Source organism: Oenanthe melanoleuca, chromosome 2 (genome assembly GCF_029582105.1).
Source record: "Oenanthe melanoleuca isolate GR-GAL-2019-014 chromosome 2, OMel1.0, whole genome shotgun sequence".
Lineage (NCBI taxonomy): Eukaryota > Metazoa > Chordata > Aves > Passeriformes > Muscicapidae > Oenanthe > Oenanthe melanoleuca.
In genome coordinates, this window is record NC_079335.1 from 95,951,579 (window position 1) to 95,968,866 (window position 17,288).

The window sequence follows — 17,288 nt, forward strand, 5'->3', positions numbered from 1 at the left end:
GTGTGTGTCTTCATGCCCTCTCCTTCCCCTGATTATTGATGTTTTTGTGGCTCCTATATGGCTTAAATCTGGATAGTTACCTGATACAAACAGGTAGATTATCTGCCCAAAAATTCTTCAGTCAGTTTCAGTTGACAAAAATCATTAAGCAAAATAGTTTCTTGATGGTGTAAATTATCTGCTAATAGCAACCTAGTAAAAAATCAGGTATTCTGAAGCTGACTCAGGCAATTGTTACAGTTGTAACTAAATAATAGAAGCTATATGAATGGTCTTGAGCATTAATCTGTTAAAAAGCTTTTAAAATTTGTGACCCAAAATTGCTAAGTTATTTGTGTTTGGGGTTTTTTTGTAATTACAAAACAAACAAACAAACAAAAAAACTAGGCACAACAATTTGAAGGAAAGAAAAAAAAAAGCAACAAAAAGGAAGGTTAAAACCCCAGCACCACAAAATATGTGGTTGAGTCAAATAACCAATTCAAGCAGGATGATGTGCAGAATGAATCGGAAATTAGGAGAATTAACTGATAATTACAGTTATCACTGACTTTTTAAGTATATTAAAAGCAGCAAAAATGTTGAGAATGTGTTAGTTAAGGAGTGTGGAAAGTCCAAAAATGAATATTGAGCATTGTGGTACCGGTAGTCATTAAAAGATGTTCAGTGAGTATTTTTCAATAAATGTATTGTTTTCTATCAATGGAAAATAATGCATTGTTTGATGTGCAAAAGAGGCATTGTCAGAACAAATTTGGTATCATGTTTCCAGTAGTTCTTAATGTGTTTTAAAATACGGAGGGAGGTCTGGAACATTATGCATTGAACATTATACATCTCTTAAGCAAACACAAAGATCACAAGTTTGTAAGCCTCAAAGTATGAACTTAAGCGCTCACAGTGATTGAATAAAGCATTTAGAGGGGAAAAATATGAAGCTTCTACCTGAGCATGATTTGATAAAAATAGAGCCTTCCAGCATTGGACAAGAAAATTAGGCTTCTCTGTTAGTTTTTGCATTATGCAGTTGGAAGATGGATGGATGGATTAAAGAGCTGATCTACCATTTTTTTGATAACTTGAAGCTATCTGTGTGGGCAGTTAAGAGAAGTTTATCAGGGTCTAGAGATAAAATAGTCTGAGACCATTTTTTGACAAGTTAATTAGCAGATACACAAATTATTTTTAAGACAGTATAATTGCTTGTCTATATAGGGGTAATAAAACTTGCACTATATATTTTGACTGTAGTAAAGTTTTTGACACTTTTGAGTAATGCTTTCATAGAAAAGCTAGGAAAATGTGATGTACAAAAAATAAATGGTTCAAGAGGGATCAGAAACTCTCATAGCTCACTATAGATACTTTGTGACTTAATGGAAGAAAATGCTTCAGAATTGATGTTGCTGGTTTTGTTGTTGTTTTTTTTTTTCCCTTAATATAGGTGATGGATTATGATGTGTATGAGTCCAAAATTCTGATATGTTCTACTGGGGGCTGGTGGGGTTTAGATTTTGAGAGACAGGAAGAAACTGGAGCTGATTTACAGGTAGAAGGCATCACTTCCCTTACAGACTTATACTGTCCTTCAGAATATTTTCTGGGGGTCTGGATGACTCTCAGAAGAGTCATGGAGGGCTGGCCTCTGCTCAATTTTTCTTACTGAAGGCTGGAATTGGAACTCTTCCTAACAGTCTCTGTGTCAACATAGCCCAGTGCACAGCCATGTGATGAACGCCCCAATGAAAAAGGTCCAGTTTTAGTGGCCTGAGAGCTCTAAGCAGCTCTGAAAGCCTACAAAGCTGAAGGGAGTAAATTTATACAGCAGGATTAGGATTAAAGATATCAAAGATTACCTTGACAAAATTGTTTATATAAATAAAAGAGGAAGGGTAGAATTAAAGAGTGGAACAAATACAATGTACTGTGCTTAATCAAAAATAATCAAGTAATTTTAATGTAGTATGGGGAACACTGGTTTAGAAGAGAGTTCTCAGAAGACTTGGTTGTAAGAATGGGGAATGATCAAAGCTGAACATGAGTCAGTGGTGACACCATTACATGAAGAACTAGTGCCATATATAAAGGATTATATAAAGTTAAATATGGCCTAAAGGACTGTTTCTCTACTCTCCTCTACATCAATAAGATTGGAAGGTAAAGCCTACTTCTGGGTACCAATTTCAAAAACTATGTGGAAAAAATACACAGAATTGAGAGAAGAGAGTTTAGAGAAGAACAATCTGTAAGTAAAAAACCTTGTATATCAAAGGTAGTTTGGAAGATCAGGTTTTTTTTCTTAAAAGAAATGTTGCTGTGATCAGAAAGAAGTACTGTGGTTGGCTATCTAACCATCTCTTCCTAAAGCATTCTGTAGTATTTCACTCAGCAGTTAGGAAATGAAGAGTCTGATCATTTGTGAAAGCATCAAAAAACTTCGCTTAATACATAGAATTAGCCAAAATGCTACTTGGAATTCAAAGAATGAATGTGTTAAGAAAAGAAGATCTCAAGAAAAAATTTTGGGAGATAGTAATTAAAATAAGTGTTCAGACCTGACAGTTGGAGAAGTTAATTGTCTCAGTGTTCAGAGATATAAGTAATTAGAACTATATATGCAGAATACAAAATAAAAAATGTTATGGATATTGAATACTTTGGTGCTTTTCTGCACTGCACCAATATGCTGCTTTGTAATCCTCAATGAAAACTGCATATTTGTGCAGATTGGTAACTGGTTCCTCGTGCAGTAAAGAACCACCTTTATGGCACATAGCAGGAGCACCAAGAGTTTACTAAGCACGCCATGTGTAATTACTCTGATACCTGACATGGTCATCAATTTATGAGAAAACGGACTGAGGCTTTTAGGACTGTTTTAATTCTAAATATGAATTTCTACAAGAATTTGGAACAGTTTTAACTTATATAGCACAAGTGTTAAATATTGTAAAGCCATAGCCTCATAAAGAAGTTGGTGATTATGATTTAAAATTTGTGTGATGTATATCAAAGCCAAGGAGCTGGTTCCCCTTATACTTCCAGGCAGTAGTACAGTTTTTTAAACTATGATTCCTTTATTCCTGCCTTCACCATAGGAATAAAACCACTAAAGAAACTGATGAGACAATTTTAATCTCTATTTTTATTATACAGTGTTTGCAAGCAGAATTTTTACAATTTAATATTTTAATAAAACTTAATGTGGAAGAGGAAGAATTTTATATTATCTCATGAGTTCAAGATACCTAATTTCTTTCTAGACAGCTAAACCGACTTATGCTTTAGCCTGAAAAACTAATCCTATGCCATTTCAGTATTTAAGTTGTGTCAATTTTTCCTTTTGGCTGAGCCATCAAACTAGAAAACTTCAGTGTAAAGAGGCAAAGTGATTGCTTGGAAATTAATTGGCAGAAATGCATATATCCAAATACTACTCCAGTGATGTCAAAATAGTACTTTTCCACTACGACTTTAAAAAAAGAAGAAAAGTCACTTGGTCCTGTGAATGAAGAAATACTTCTTATTTTTGAGAAAGGAATCAATCACCACAGCAGTGCATGGGGGTATCAGTAGTGGTTTTAGGTGATGCATAGTTCTGCTACATAAATTCCATGAGAGAACTACTTTGATCTGTTTATGTAGGTTCTTTCCCTTACAAAAGGGAACTTTTGAGGCCACTCAGAGTACATTTAGCTTGATAGTGTTGTAGAAACAAAAACAAGAGCTCTCTGTAAACCAGCATGGTAAATTTGACCTCAAGTATTTTAGCTGCATTGCTTTTGTGGCTGAACTGATTGAGCCATTTATCATGGTGATGTAGAAATACATAGTGTTAATTTTCTCTCAGTACTTTTTTAGGATCAAAAGATAATTTGTGTACCTGAAAAAATTTAGGAATGAAATTCTGGAAATAGATGTCCATTGATTTATAGTGAGGCAGCTCTATGGCTGATGCTTCTGAAAATAGCCCTTAAGTATCATGTTTTAAGGACTTGCTTCATTAGGCAGTACATGTTTAGATAGTTTTGTGCTTCTTTATTCAGAATTAAATGAGGAGGACCAATGGGAGTTTTAAATTTCTATTCTTAGCTCATGGTACCTATTACTATTCTACTGAAACACAGCTACACAAACAGGATGTACCTTCTGGTGGCGTATGAAGAATTTGATCTTAATTTCTGCTGCTGCTTCTTTTTGAAGATCTCCTAAATCTTTCCAGCTGTTTTGTATCAAAGGTGATCCATCTGTAAGGAGGTATTTACCTCATGCTTTTCTAGACAAAAGCAAAAAGCATTAAGTACGTCTATTAGACCAGGGTTATTTTTTCTCTTTACTGGGATTAGAAATGCATTCGGTGGTTTTTTTTTTTTTTTTTTTAAATAAAGAATTAGTTTATTTTGTGTTGATATCTACTTTTAATTAAAAAATTCCTAATGATTGTGATGAAGACTGGGAAACAATGATTCTACTGCTCGTCAGACTAGCAAACAGATGACAAATAATGGGATTACTTTGAATTACTTCTGCTTTTATTGTTGACATATTTTTCATATTTCTTTTTAAAAAACATATGTTTTAAAAGCCTGATTCATAGGATTTGAATTTTTTGGGACTGTGTGCTAAAAGCATTGTAATGTTTTTCAAAAGTCTCAGTTTCCTTTTTGCTTTATTTTTTTGCTCATGTTGTGATTAGGTAACTTTGAAGTGTCTACCTACCTAAAGTATTCTATCCCTAAGCAATTGATTTGAGAAATGTTGATTAACTTTACTTAATCAAGAAGACTATCAGCTGTAAATTGTTGGAACCTGGATAGTACTTAAGAGTAGTATTAGGCTTCACCTCTTCATCTTGTCATCTGTCTTTCTCCATTTCTGGAGACAGAATATGCAGCTAGCTGGTCTTGAGTCTCCATTTGTTTTCAAATTTCTGCGGTGCTCTATGCTTAAACCCCTTTAAATATGATTTTACAGCCCCTTTGGAAACATGAGCTGTCAAGAGGTTGCAGAGTAAAATGTGAGCAAGCACGATTTGATTGAGGTGTGTTGCAGAGCAATTAAGCTTGGTAGCTCTTAATTGGAGGAGAAACAAAATGGGCTTGAATTTGGAGTGTTTATGCTTTTCTAATGGTGATGGCAACAATGTTTTTCTAACTTGTACCATGCACAAAAACGTGTATTCAGTTCTAGAGTGACGGCAATATAAGTACTACAAAGTTGCATTTTTTTTTGGGTGTTTTATCATAAAACCAAACTTCAGGATATCTCCTTCTACAGGATCAATGTAGTTACGCTGTGTCAAGATGCAGAACCAAAATTTTCCTACTTAAAGCACATTCCTGTTGCTGGTGGGTTTATAGGTTTTTCTTTACTGCTTGCAAAATTAGCATAGGCCAAAACAAGTCTATTGAAGAGAGGCTTCTGTAAAATTCAGCTGCTTGACAAACTTCTTGGAACTGAGCAAGAGGCTGCTTTCTATACAACAGGCTTCTGTCAGCACAGCTGTGCTGGACAGGATTGTGAAGAGGTGCTAACGCTGACTGGTTTAGTTGTTTTGGCAGAAGCCATTAGCAAATAAGTTATTGTATTGACAAAACTTTTATTTTCCTGGTAAAATTGTTCTTCTTGGAGGTGTTTCTCTGTAAGTGGTTTTGCATTTAAGTATGAAGTGCAATTTGGTCTGGAAAGCTGCATTTGCCCTATATTTGCAGGGTTTTTTCAGTACTTCTAAAATAATAAAGGGCTCTGGCATTGACACACACCAAAAACTTGAAATGTATCAGTAACACAAACAAGTATGAAAAGGGTGGAGACTGAGAGGTGGCAAATTGAAAAAAGGGTTACTGAGAAGTATAGGGGAGTGACAGAATCCCTTTTCTGTTGTTTGGATTGATATCCTTGCAGGATTCAGATGTGCTGAAACGTTCAGGAAGGTGGGCATTTTAGCTGAGTGACACTAAGTCTGACTTTGTGCTGCTTCTGTTATCAGTATGTCAACAGCAGCTAGAATGCATTAATTTTTTTTTTCCTGTAAATGATTGAGCTACTCTTTTGTACTGGCATTTAGCATCCCAGCAGGAGGGCTTAGCTGTTTTTTCCACTATTATTTTTTCAGTCACACATAGCCTGAATGTCCAAAATACTGTGAGTTTAGGAACAAGAAACAGTTGAAAATGAGTGCTTTTCTGAAACACTGTGTTCCTATTCTTTGTTCAATATGAAGCATATAAAAAGTTTAATGAACCAGTCATAATTCTTCCTTACTTTAATATTAAGTATTGACTTTCAGCAGTGCATGAAAGTAATGTTTTTCTTATGCCTTCTCACTCTACTGCTTGTTTTTCCATCTAAGTGGCAGTATTTTGTATAAAACTGCAAACTTGAGAACTTTGGACTCTGTCCTGATGAAGAATACAATATCAGACCGAGAGCCTGTGAACTGTAAGATTTAACACTGTGTTAGTTCACAGTGAATGAAACCAGATTAGACACTGAAAATCCTGGATATGAACAGCACAGTACAACTGTGAAGACACTTACTGATGGTTTAATGTTTATTTTTCAGTAGCTATTATGCTTGGACTGGTGCCTAGCTAAGTTAACAGAAATAAAGCTGGAAGATTTTAGGCATCTTCAGAAGCCACACAGCAGGCTTTTGTAAAGCCATATTTATTGTGTTTGAGTTCTAACAGTCTAAAGGGAAGACTTTGATCATGAAAAGATCATGGAATATTTTGTTATTACTAAAACTTTCTCTGCTCATTTCCAAATTAATTACTTCTTAAGGAATCTCCTGTCTAATAACATTCTTATCTGCTTTATCTTTTTTCCTTGCTTGAAAAAGGTCTTGCCTTGCTTGCTTTTCCTTGCCTTTTCTTTGATGGACTTGCTTCATGAAGATTGCAGCAGCTTTTCTTTGTTTGGTTTGTTTCATTGTTTCAAATGGTGAGATTTTGTGATTTCACCAAAGCAGCAAGTATAGCTAATTAAAATGGTGAAAAGATCCAGTGTCTTTGTTGTGCTCTTTCACAGTATTTTCTGTGAGTGTTGTTAGATTTGTAGGAAGACTGTAAGTAGCTGCTGTTGACCTGAAAATGTTTTCCAAGTAAGCATAAGGTTTTCATTACTTGTGTTTTTAGAGTTCTGTTATAAAATACAACACTGCCAGTAGCTAGCAAACGAAAGAAAACAGTCTTGGGTGTAGAAGACACAAACTATTGAAAAATAGCCTGTTTTTCATCATTTTTAGAAATTAAAATAGTGTTAGTATCTGCCACTTTTCCATGTTCCTGATCATTAACAGCATTTTGTATCCCAGTGTTTATGCCAACAGCTAAACCCATTGATCTGTGAGTTGTATGGAAAACTTAGGAAGTAGCACATGTTACTGTGAGTAAGGATGTAATAAGAATAGGTTTGTGGATAATTCTTCTTGTAAGTAAAAGCTCTTGTTAAGAGAAAAGAAGAGTCTGTTATACATAGAACAATAAGTAACTTAAAATTTCTGCATAAAGGATTCCTATTAAGCATTTAGAAAAGCTTTCTAACAGAGAGGATGGCTTTCTTTTCCAGTAGGGTCCTTGTGGATATTGCAAAGTCAGGGTAAGGATAACTAGTGCCATTATGATCGTGCCTTACAATGACCTGACTGCAGTTTCAAGAGGAAAATAGGAGGCCTAAATTTTGTAATCTCTTTTAAGAGACTACATCTTCCAAAATTATTTTATGGAATTGCAGCTACAAGTTGCTTATTCATATAAAACTATATTCTTTGTAAAATAAGAAGGGATGCTATAAATCATATGCCTGTTCAGAACATATATTATATATTTTTTGTTAGTTTCTTTTATTTCTGTCAAAATAAAATAATGATTTTAAAATATATGGGAATGAATTTATTAATTAATTGAACTTCTTTTAAGATTAAAACTGCAAAGAGTAAATATATTTATTTTCAGACCATGTATTTTATCCTGTATCCTCTGTTTGCATATTTTGTGTGTGTAGACTCAAGAGAACTAAAATCAGGCTCAAAAAGTAACAATGAAGTTATTGCAAAGGTTGCCATGACAGCCTGGAATTCTAAGACTATGTTACATTCTGTATGACTTAATCCTCTTTGGGAATTAAACTGTATAGATTTATTTTGAAAATTTTTGAGGAAACTTTTGGAAAGCTTAAAAAACAATTACATATTGAATTTGAATTCATTTGATATGCTTTTCCAGCTTCTGTCCCTGAGGCACTATGTATTTGATCTTAGAGGGAGAAATCATGGTCATAGTATGTATTCTAAGCCATAGACATGGAACCCCCAGGGGAAGTTTTTGCTCAAGGTCAGCTCCTTCCTTGGACACTGCTGCACAGATTTTTCTGTCAACATATCTATGTACAGTCACAGCAAATGGATGTCTATTCAGGTAGTATCCCATTTTAAAAGTACATCACCTGTTTCAGATGAGAAATAATTATGTAATTAAGTAATTACCTTACATTTCTGTCATGGGGTCATAGATAATCATGTCCTTATCAGAAGACTCTGAGGCTACCCTAACACTACATTGCTTGGCTATAGCATCATAAATATTCATAGAAAATACACCTTACAGGTACTTCTTAATTTTACATGATTTTTTCACTATAAGAAATAGTAAGATTATTAGTATCTGTTCAGCTGAAGTGTGCTGTCTTTTTGTTGACTCCAGACTGATTTGCAGATTAGCCAGATATTTCTCACAAATATTTGCTCCCATACCTTAGTCATAATAGTGTGGCAGAGTTGAGTGGGTAGAGCAATCCTAGTAAAGTAGGTAAGGACAGACAGCTTGCCTCAGTATTTAACTAATTTCTGTGCAAGTTTTGCAACCTGGATGTTCTGGGGAAATGCCAGGGCTACGTTGCTGAGAGTAATTCACTTCACTATTTTAATATTAGCTTTCACTATATAAATATTTGTAGTCCTAATATCAGCTGTATCTGTATCAAGCATGGAACAAGGAGTGATTTGTTACTTTTAAGTGTGTTCAGCTGGGAGTATTTGTGTAAGCCCAGAATAGCAATGGAGAATTTGGGTGTCTATCAGCCTCCTTTAAGGTGGAGATTAAAGTATGGGTACCTAATTTCAGTCGTCTAAAAGCTTTGAATTGAAATTTTGTTTTTGGAAATGGTCGTGATGACACATTTAATTTCTTAGATCATGTAGAAGAGTGACCCTACTTGAAATTCAGAGACAGACGACTTAAGCTTTTGCTAACTTAGCAAAAGAAAGTGATAGCATCTCTTGGATAATTACATTTTGAGCTATGGAGGGAAGGACTGCTTCCTTGTAACTTATATTTGGCATGTTATAAAGCTAGAAAATATGGCGCCTAGAAGTTAGCAGGCTGATTAAAAGCCTTTTGAAAGTGGAACTTTTGTTGTTTGAAACAGTCTGTGGCTGTATCCCAGAAATGTGGTTGGTGCTTTAAGAGGAGTTGGGTGAGGCTGGGTACCCAGATCACATGAAAATTGAATGGAGTTGAACAACTGGCAGAGGCTTGTTGTTTGTCCTCTTCTAGTCTTCCAGTAGCTAAATCTTAGAACAGAGTTGCTTGATTTAACAATTTTGTTATATCTATGCCTTCCAACACCTGATTTTATTCAAAAGACAGGGTTAGAATATCTAAATCAACATGTGTAAAAGCAATAAATATTGTACACATTTGCAATCATCAATTGGGAAATGAAATGTTTTTATCAGATTGGTCAGATTTTATGCTTGCTGAGTTAAGGCTTATTTTTTTTTAACATCCTTTCATCTCTCTTGACAGTTTTCTCTGACTTCACCTTTCTTGTATCTGTTCTGATCTCCTGTAAGCCTGCCTATTCAGGAAGTTGTACTTCCTTTCCTTCTGACCAACACATGGCAAGCATTTTCCGAAAGTCGTTACTCGTTTCGCTAACGCATTTGGCAGCTCTGACACTGCAAAGTTTCATATAATGCGTCTGTTAGACTTTGGCTTTTGTCATAGCAGAGAATTGCTTGTGTTCTTCTGCTTGTTTCATTAATCTTTATTAAGTAAAGATGTAAGCTGTCTTTAATTGAATATTTTCTTTTGGCAGTAGAACAAGCCAAAAGGTGTTTCTCATTAATTTGTTATTCAGCAGGGATAGTCATCTATCTGGATTGAATTTGTGACAATGCTTAGTTCCTATTTGTAGAAATGCCTATGTTGAACATATTTTTCTATGTTTTGCTCAGAATATCGTATACAGCCTGACTTTGTAATGTCATTTGTCATCTGGGAATTGAGCTACAGGGAATTGGTCTGTGTTGACAACGTCTCCTTGTTGGTTTCTCCTGTCCTTTTAGTACAATGTGTTTTATATTTGGTCTCAAAAAGTTTTATCATGCTGTCAAATCATGAAGAAGTGCAGAAATTACGGCTTTTGGTTTTCTCTTGCATGTGATACAAATATTTTGAACACAGGTCATAATGAGAAATGCTGACCTTTCTTTTTATGACACAAAAAATCATACTGATGCTGTCCTGTAGATTTAATTATGAGGGCATTATTAGCTTGAAAGCATATTGTATTGAACAAGTGAGAATAGCAATTTCAGGTGTTGAATGAGTTTTCGTCTCCCCTTTCCAGTTTCTGTGCATTTAGTAATTTTACTTCTTTCTCAGTTGTTTTTTTGAAGGTGCAAATTGTTTGTGAGCCACTATCCTGGGCTGTTAAATTTCATGAAATACAAATCAAATGCACAACAGGCTGGGAAATGTAGAAACATTTTTGTTAATCTTCATAAAAATCCCGAATGAATCTAAAGTAACCTATGTAAAAATACTTCTTTTAGGGTGATTTTCTCTAAAGTGATGATATTGCAACACAGTAGTGCCTGTTTATCCCAGATGCTTTCAGGCAGCTCCTAGCCAAAATGAATTGTTTTTATACATGTAAGGAATTCTGTCATTGTATCATCAGTAACTCCTAGGCAAGGAAATAGGATGTCCAAATGTGTGTTCTGTACACATCTTGGAATAGCATTGAATCTACAGACACATGCAACTTGGTCTGGGACAAAGTTGTTTAATTGGTTTGCCTGCTTTCTAAAAATTTATGAAGAATGTCTCTAAAAATCCCAGTGTTGTCTGGCAAAAATGAAATAAAGTTATGTTGTAGCTGACATGGTATTAGAAAGCTAAACCTGTAAGAGCACATTTGTCTGTTTTGCTAACAGAGTTCTTTCTGGAAACAGGTTTGAGTTGGGTTATTTTTTGCTAGCATTTTTAAATGTGTGACATTTTGAGAATTTGGCAATTTGGGTAGTAACACTTTTGTGCAGTCCAGCAACTTTTTTTTTCGTAATCTTCAGCCTGACCTTTCTTGCTTCATAATATTTATTTCTGTTCCTCAGAACAGAATCATTTAGAGCGGATTGTAGAGCAAATTATGTCTCTCTTGTGTGATAAATATATTGACCATTTAAAAGTGGATAAACTAACAGTAGTTTGTTATGACATGTTATTTTTTTCCCCAAACTTTTGTCCCATATGATGCCTAAAAGTATTATAATTTTTCCTGTGCTATGTTCCAAACCTTGAGTGCCATCACATGCCTTCTGCACACTAAGCCTAGAAATATAAGCTTTGTTGTGTTACAAGTTACTTCCATGTTTCAGAATAATTGGTCCTGTTTCATCATGGAGGAATGTCATACCAACCCTAGAAAAATAGCTAAGATTTATTTCCCATTGAAGAATGCTTTTTTTTTTTTTTTTTTTTTAATATGTGTGTCTGATTTAACTAAAAATATCTGGGAGAAAGAAATACTTTTAGTCTTTCCATTTGTCAGGAATCATGGTATATTGATACCAATGAAATTTAATTGGATAATAGCAGCAATCTCACTCTTAGATTTAATTGGAATGTGTATATATTGCCAGTATTCTCAGGAAATTTATATGACTCAATTCACTTTACCAAATAAATCTTCAGTCAGCTGCAATTAGTGTCTTGCATAAAGTTACTTCTGCAATGCCCCCAGCTAGTGATGAGTATTGTAATGCTATTATAATTTACTCTTTATCTTGAAATGATAGTTTTTCAGTTTTTCTAAATATTTTTAGGCAACTTAAGTCTTCTCTTGTAGCTCCATATCAAAGGTTTGGCCATCAAACACCTGGAGACTTTTTTAAACCACTGTGAACTGCAGTATTACATATTAGCCACATTATTTTATAAAATTTTAATTGTGATATTTGCCCAAATATTAAAAGAAAAGTAGATACAGGAACAGAGAGATATAAATTTTTTTATGTTATATTAAGCGTGTCCCATTATGAATATTCACATGTTATGTAATGCTGCAGACAAGCAATGAGTAGTAGTGGAGATCTTGGTTAAGAAAATTCTTTAAAATTTTCATGTTCAAACTTATCTTTACTGGCTCTATTTAGCATCCTCTGTTTTTCAGAATTTTCCAATTGGTTAAAGTCTCTTTTAGTTTGAGCTAAGGGTGCAGGATTGTTGCTGGAAAGATGTGGCATTTGCTTTGCAAATGCCTCCAGTAAAGGCCCATACTTCCCTTAAGCTGACACAAAGGAGCCAATACCAGTTCTTTCATAATTCTCATAGCCAGTTAAGTTTTCTTGCTCAGAAAAAACATCAAGGAGTAAAGGTTTCTACACTTTCTTATGTGGAAGAAGACTTGGCTGCAGGGTCAGAACAGGAAGATTTAGGTGTCCCTATGCTGAATAAATAAATAGTGGTTGTAGTCAGTGGCACAGGGTCTAGCTGGGGGCTGTCCCTAATGGTGTCCCCCAGGGCTCAGTACTCGGCCCAGTATTGTTTAATTTGTTCATCAGTGACTCCATGAAGGGGCAGATGCCTCCTCAGCAAGATCAGTGGTGACACAAAGCTGGGAGGAGTGGCACATACCCCAGAGGGCTTCAAAATGGTCTTCAAAAGGGCTTTGAGAGAGATGGGAGAGAAGAACTGGAAGACTGAGAGATGGGCAGAAAGCAGTGCCTGAAATTCAACAAAGACAATTGCAGGGTCCTGTGCTGGAGAAGAAGAACCCCCTGCACCAGCACAGGCTGGGGACCAAACTGCTGGAAAGCAGCTCTGCAGAGAAGGACCTGTGGGTTCTGGTGGACAACAAGCTGTCCATGAGCCAGCAGTGAGCCCTTGTGGCCAAGGCAGCCAATGGTCTCCAGGTGCATTGGGAAGAGCATTGCCAGCAGGTGGAGGAGGTGATCCTGACCCTCTACTCAGCTCAGGTGAGGCACATCTGGAGTGCTGTGTCCAGTTCTGGGCTCCTCAGTGAAACAGCGACATGGAGCTGCTGGAGTGGGTCCATTGGAGGGCTAGAAAGGTTAAGGGACTTGCGGCATCTCTTTTACAAGGACAGGCTGTGGGAACTGGGCCTGCTCAGTCTCAAGAAGAGACAATTGAGAGGGAACTTCATCGATGTCTCTAAGTACCTGAATGGATGGTGCCAAGAGGATGGAGCCAGACCCTTGATAGTGCCAAGTAACACTTGAAGCAACTGGAAGAAATTGATATAGCGGAAGTTCCTCAGAAAATGAGGAACACGTTCTTTACTTTGCTGGTGACCAAGCACTAGAAAAAACTGCCCGGAAAGGCTGTTGAGTCTTCCTCACTGGAGATACTCAAAGACCATCTGGACACAATCCTGTGCCATGTGGTCTAGGATGACCCTGCTTATGCAGGGAGGTTGGACCCTATGACCCATTGTGGTCCCTTCCAATCCCACCCATTCTGTGATTCTATGTGATTCTCTGTTTCTGGCAATTTCAAAAGCTTGCTATGCAGTTTAAATAATGCTTTGACAATGACAATTTTTAGGAAGCACTTGGAGATCTAACTGGAGGTTATTGTCTTATACTCAGTTTGATTGTGAAATTGATGTACATTTTGCAGTAGAGAACACTGGCTCATACTGCAATGACTTTGAATTCTAGACATATGAGGATGTGACAGGTATCAGAAGAAATCATGTCTTCCTACTGCAAAGTAGAGAATGGGGATTTTGGGAGATGAATAGGGGCTTAGTGTGATGCAACTTTCTTTTGTTTCTTGCAGATTCTGTTTTATGCAAATCTAAAGCTTTACATGAAATTTAGAATCTAGGCAGCTGCCTGCCAAGCTGAAATGATTCAGAAAACACTTAGTTTTATTAAATTAAAATTTAAATTATTTTGTCTCTCTCAAATCTATTGCCCATGTAAAAATGTCTACATTGAACTTATGGATCTAAAATAAATTCTTTACTGGCAGAGACTATTTAAATATTGACTGTAGATAATGGTGATAAACACCACTAAAGGGGAGCAGGAGTGTAAACAGCTCTCTTACCTTCCGAGACCATCACTGTTAAATCCACTCTCTCTGTTTTAAGCTGGGATTATCTTTTCACCCTAAAGTATTTTTCACTCCATCTAAACTCTAAACCACTAACTACATTTTATTTAATAGGATCTTATATGTAGGTTTGAGGGTGTAATTGCAAATCTATGCTTTTCATACTGAATTAAGTATCAGAGAACATAGGGTATTCGGGCAAACATAAACTTTAGGTGGCATTTTTATCTTTAGGGAGTTATTTTATATATTTATATGTGTATGTATACATATATATGTACATATGTATGTATATATTGCAGTTACTGTAAAATCTGTGTACCAGGCTGAATATTTTTTTATATGATTTTGGACTCTTCTTCAAACTTTCAGTGTTTATGTTTATAGTTATTTCTAAAACATCTGCACTGCGTTGCTCCATTGACCATGAAAAGAATGCTCAGCCTTTGATTTTTTTCTGGATAATGAGATCTTTCATTTTTAGCAATAGCTAAGTCTCACTTAACTATGCTTTTTCCTCCATAAATCTTGTATATCCATGGTTCCTGGGGCAAACCATTTCCAATGACAATAGATTTTGTGCCCACACTAGCTTTGTCCACTCAGAATTCAGATCAAAAGCAGAATTACATATTTTTTTCTTTTTAATCTATTGTGACCTATGAAGATTAGTTAAACACTCCATACAAGTTCTAATCCTGACCAGAAAGCCATTAAACGATACCTTTTATCTTGAAACTGGGCTGTTACAATGTCTAAAAAGGAGTTAAAATTTTTCTTGGTGCAACTCCTCTAGGAAAATGCAGATCTTGTCACCTGTCACCTTTCCTGGATTCAATGTTTGTGGGATGGATGTTTGTGCTTACCAGAAGAGCATTGCAAAGTATTGTATAGTTGTTCTGTCTACAGACTAAATGTTTAATTTTCAGATGTTTGCTGTTTATGAAAACATTTGTGTGAGTAGATGTGTTGAGATGTCTTTTCTTTGTTAGTAATTGAGGCCAGTACGTAGTTTCTCACTTACTTCAATATGCTTTTCTCTATTCAATTAAAGTTGTTTTGAGTACTTTTTTTTATTGAGCAAGACTTTGCTTTTGAAGTGGCCCCACACACTTAACTGGTTTTAATTCTACAGTTCATTCCAATGAGATAATGCTATATGCCTAGTTAGAGCTCTTTGGAACATTTTTTGGGTGGATCCAGTATATTTTATTTGCTAGTTCTCTTATATTTGAATACACTGGCCTTTGCTAAATTTAAGAGTATAAATATGAAAGGATAAGCCATGAGTTCTCTTTGGGATCTCAAAGTCAGCTGTTGTCAGATTTCAAATAAAGCTGGGTAAACTGATAGGTTTTTTCTTCTCTATTGTGAGTAGTGGCACAGATTTGACCGTAAGAAAAGTGCTGAGTTTTTTTCTTGCAAAATGTTAGTTTTGAAGCTACATTGATAAAGTCAGTGAATTGGCTGTAGTATTCTGTTATTCCCCGTGCCACTGAGGGTAGGAGTTGAGTTCCTCTACAGTTTTGCACAACATGGATCTCATGTCTCCAGAAAAATATCAGACAATAGTTTGAGATAGTTTGTGGTATAATGGGGAAATCTGTGTGGTAAGTGGATATTGTTTTGCTTGGTATGATTAATTAATTGGAGTAACAAAGTGCTTTAACTCCAGTTTTCAGTCATCATAATCCTCTTGTACTATATATTAGGAGTAATTTATGAATTATACACGTAACAGCATCTGTCAAGTGGAGGAAGTGGGGTAGATTACATCAAAGAAAAATGATTTTTAATTGTCTGCTTTAATTCACAAAGCCAATGTTTAGACTGTCATGTCTACTGAACAGACTGTATCTAGAGAAGATTTTTTCCAGCCAAATTATGGAAAGGAATCTAGGAAATTCAAAAATTTTTACCTTGCAATAGATGTTGATATAATGTAATTCTAATACCGTCCTCAGAGGTAAGAATTAAACAGAAATGTTGTTTTGAAACTAAAGTTAAATTAGGAATCTTGTCTGTGTCAAATATCTTGTAACTGCTCCAAGGAATTTCTCTTAGAGATATCAGAAAAGAAAGCACAAGAATAGCTTTGAATGTGCTTCCTCTTTGAGGAGCACAAGTACTTAAATCTGATTATTGAGGGTTCTGCTGTTATTAAAACTAATAGAAATGATCAATCATATATGTTGCTTCTACCCTGTAGACTTCTATCCTCTGTGCTGGTGGTCACTGGTTCCAGTGATCTACTCAGCTGCTTGTGCAAGACCTCCTCAGTTGGAAGATTTTGTGGTTGTTGTTGGAAGAACATGATGACTATAGCAAAGAGAAGTAAGACAGCATCCTTCTGGCTACAGCTGTTTATTTTAAGTTAATTATACAGCTGAACAAAACTGTATTTAGGTAGTTCAGTAAAAATTCTCAGTATTTTGGATTTCATTGATGCTAACTCTTTGCAAACAAATTGTATGTACTTGCTAAAGCCTTGCCATCTCTTGAAAACAACGTTTTGTTTTGAGGTAGCTCTGTTTAGATCAGGAATAAAGTAACAGAAATGGGGGGGGGGGAGGAACAATTCATGCGTCCACACCATAGTGTCATGATTTTAGTATTGTTTGGGGTATTCAAGGTATCCTTATGATAGAGTGGAGATAACACAGGCAAGATGGGCCCTGTTGGACAGGAACTGTAGGTCTGTAGAAGTACTGTAGATTCTCTGAAATGACATCTGAGTACAACCTCAGCCGACACGGTGAATTAAAAAGGAAATTTTATCTGAAAGGAGTGAAACATAGCAGGGATACAAGCCTGTCTAGAATTGAGATCAAAAACATCCTTAACCCACAGAGGATACACCTAACATTACTCTTAAAAATGCACAGGAATAAATAGAATACGATAGCATTCATTGGTTGT

General features: G+C 35.7%; 1 protein-coding gene across 4 annotated transcripts in view; it reads left to right on the forward strand.

The window, feature by feature from the left end:
- The window catches only part of SUGCT (succinyl-CoA:glutarate-CoA transferase), a 315,428-nt gene that overhangs the window by 21,186 nt on the left and 276,954 nt on the right, over positions 1-17,288 (forward strand). The window lies entirely within an intron of this gene.